Genomic DNA, 3,683 nt, shown 5'->3' on the forward strand with positions numbered 1-3,683 from the left:
AGTACACCTGTCTAAGCCGTGAGCCGCCAGCTTCTCGAGGAGAATGCTGTGGGAGACAGTGTCAAAGGCCTTGCTGAAGTCCAGGTAGACCACATCCACAGCCTTTCCCTCCTCCACTAGGCAGGTCACCTGGTCATAGAAGGAGATCAGGTTGGTCAAGCAGGACCTGCCTCTCATGAACCCGTGCTGGCTAGGCCTGATCCCCTGGTTGTCCCGCTCATGCCTTGTGAGCGCCCTCAAGATGAACCGCTCAAGCAAAAACAGAAAAAGGAAAATGTGTGTACACACACAGCTCCGATTCTCTATCACAATTTATGCTTAAAAAGCTCCTCATGCACAAAACCCAGCATATATGTAAAATATCAAGATGCCAGCAAGTTTATAATCAATATTTAAAGTAATTTTAATTAAAACAGAAATATAATACCACTCAATGTCAACTAAAACATGCAGAAATACTTAGAAGCACATTAACTTTTGTGCCTCTGCATGACGTTAAACTGAACAGAAACAGTTGCATTAAGTTGAATGTTGAGAAAGCAGTTCATTTTTTTGCAAGGTGTGCTTTTTGGGGGTGAGATGGGGATAAGGGCAGGGGTATGACTGCAATACCTCAAGAGGGATATATTGAAAAAATAATCCGTTTTAATATTAAAACAGTCGTAGTTAGAAAACGTCTATTCACATCAGAAACCAATTTTGTTACTAAACAGCCAATGTGACAATTATGTGAAATTAACATAATGTTTGAAAGCAGAATATACAGTTACATTTGTATGTAATTCCTATATGTAGATATACTGTCTGTACCTCTCAGAATGGGAAGTTTCAATTCATTTTTGCCTTTTCAAATAGGAAAAAGCAATAACAATAACAAAAAAAGTGAAGTTCCGAGAACCGGTGTACCCAGTACATGACTATGGAGTTAATGTAAGTAAGTAGCTTAGTATTCTCGTGTACTTTTGTAGTAACCTAAAAACAATAAACGCTTTTATTGTTTTGTTGTTTTTATTGTTTTTGTTGGCAATATATGCCAAGCGTCAAATATGTTCTCTCCCCTATGTATACAGGTCACACAGCCTGAAAATAAGAAAAATACATTAAATTCATAAACATCTAATCAAGAAAATTGGTATTTTAAAAAAATGAGATTTCTTTTAAAACAGATGTGGCTAGAAACACTATTTCTCCAACAATCTCTCTATGCTTTAACTGTAGGTATTTATGTGTGCATAAACACACACAAACACTTTGCTCTCATGGAGAGACAGATTGCATTAGATTTCTAAACCAGGTCAAAAATAGCCATCTGTGAACAGATTTTGATGATCTGGAAAATGAGATTTTTAGATGACCTGTTCTTAATCTAAGCCCTGGCCTGCCAGCCTCTTTCCACGTGAAATGATCATCACATTAGAAGACTCAGGGAAAGCACTTCCGCAACAAAACAATACTGATGACCTGGGCCTTAGCAACAACCCCAGAGCAACTTGATACCACATCTAGGGCTGCTTCAGCAAGTAACCAGCAAGGAAACAAAGCACGCTACATTAATTACAACTTTTTAGACAAGAGCATCACGCGGAAACCCTCTTGGCTTAGGGGCAATAAGCAGCATCAACTTCAAATCCGTTGGCACTAAACTGAAGACCACCAGCAACTGATATCTCTGTGCCAAATACTATTTATACCTACTTAGACCTAGTATTTACAATAGAGTTTTACTGCCTTCACAGCCTAGTGACGGGAACATTTGGCATCCGTTAAAATCCCTTCTGCACAATCCACTTCATCAGTATACACGGTGCCATACTACTACACTTACCACCCTTTCCCCTCACATGACTAAACTTCTTCTATACCAGTCAGGAACCTTCATATTGATCTTCCTCTGCTCTGAAACCTGTTCTGAGACAGCAAATGACAGGCCTTTCTATCAGCTGTAACAATAGCTAAGCCTAATTAGCTGTAGCCCCCATGGCGGACAGACTCAAACCTATCACTCAGAATGGCTGGTAGCCAAATTCCCTCTTTCCTATACGCGTGTGAACAGACATCCCAGTTCCCCTTTTGCAGCCCTGAAGGTCCAATAAACCATCCAAATATCTTGCCTTTACTGTTCTGGGCATAACAGAAGCAGCTGAGGATATTTTCACTGGAGAGCAATGAGAAGCTGCAGGCTGACAGCCTTACTTTTCTTGTAAGAGGCAACGAACACCGAGGAGGCTCAAAAGATCTTGTCATGATCTCAAGTACTTAAGTGCTCACAGCACAAGGGCTGTTAATCAAATCCCAGGGCTGAGAGGAAAGAGGTCTATACAGCAAGTTCCATGAGAGCTGCTTGCAAAATTAAGATTTTAGTTTGTACAAGAGAAGCAGCGTAATTCTCCTCAACTCATTAATGTAACTGGTTGCATGCTACTTGCCAATATCGTGGTCTAACAGTAGGAATCAGACTTCTCTGAAGATTCCCTTAGGATGGTAACTTAATCCCACAAAATAAAAAAATGTACAGTCCAGCTGCTTTTTAACAAGACTGAAGCTATTTTGTGTAAAAGGACACTTTGAAGAGATCATTTTAAAGTAGGATACTGCCAGGAAAAAGGTGTTCTCAAGGAGTTTTCGTCCAAATTCAGTTCTGTGGCACTCTGGGGTTAGCATTCCAAGTTTCTTTGATGTGACTTTCTTGTATTTCTGCAGAAAAACTGATGAACTAACCAAACTCTTTATCTGTGTTGACACAATGTTAGACTCCCCTCCCCATGTACTATTTTCTGATCCAGCTTATATTTTGAAGATGATACTTTGCATCAAGACACATCTCATGCAACTTCCCAGCTGCATTTGATATAGGCTTTTGAGGCTTTTTCCTACCAATTTCAGTAATGTAGGGACTGGCTACAGGTTTTTCTGTGCCTCTGAATTGTGACCTTCGTTTAGATTGGTGGCTTGTGCAGTTTTTGTAGTTTTTTTGTTGTTGTTTGAGGTGGGGGGTTTGGGGGGTTTTGTTTGGTTTGGTTTTTGGTTGTGTTTGTTTTTTAAAAAGAAAATCAGCTTCCTAAAGTTACAAAAAACCTTCTCTCAGCAACGTTTAAGCCACTGAACATCTGTTGTGGGAGCCATGAAGGAGAGGATTCATGCTGCAGGAGGGGCAGAGTAGCTGAGAGGAAGTAACTTTAAACAGGCTATTCCATCATGGAACTACGCTGGGCAAACAGCAAGCAATTTCATGCTGTTCTTCTAAAAATAGCTGAGACAGGAAATACAAGCAAATGATTTACAACATCAAACAAGACATGACCAAAATCCAACAACAATTCAACCGCTCCCTTTTGAGAGTTTTTGTACTTTAGGATAATTTAAGATAGTTGCCCTATAGTAAGGAGCCTAGTCATTGCTAAAGAACAAAAGTAACGTTCACAAAAACATTTGCATAAGCAAAAAGAAGTTTCTTGCCCTATAGTAAGGAGCCTAGTCATTGCTAAAGAACAAAAGTAACGTTCACAAAAACCTCAGCATAAGCAAAAAGAAGTTTCTGTGAAAATAAGTATCTATTTTTACCTGCCTTCATTTATAGTATTCACACACAAAACCAAAAGTCAGGTGACCAAAAAAAGACAATTTTTATCTATGTACATCCCATTTTTTAGTGTAGATCAAAAAGCTATAGCTGCGGGGGGGGG

The sequence above is a fragment of the Aptenodytes forsteri genome, unplaced genomic scaffold (genome assembly GCF_000699145.1).
Source record: "Aptenodytes forsteri isolate BGI_AS27 unplaced genomic scaffold, ASM69914v1 Scaffold96, whole genome shotgun sequence".
NCBI classification, from domain to species: domain Eukaryota; kingdom Metazoa; phylum Chordata; class Aves; order Sphenisciformes; family Spheniscidae; genus Aptenodytes; species Aptenodytes forsteri.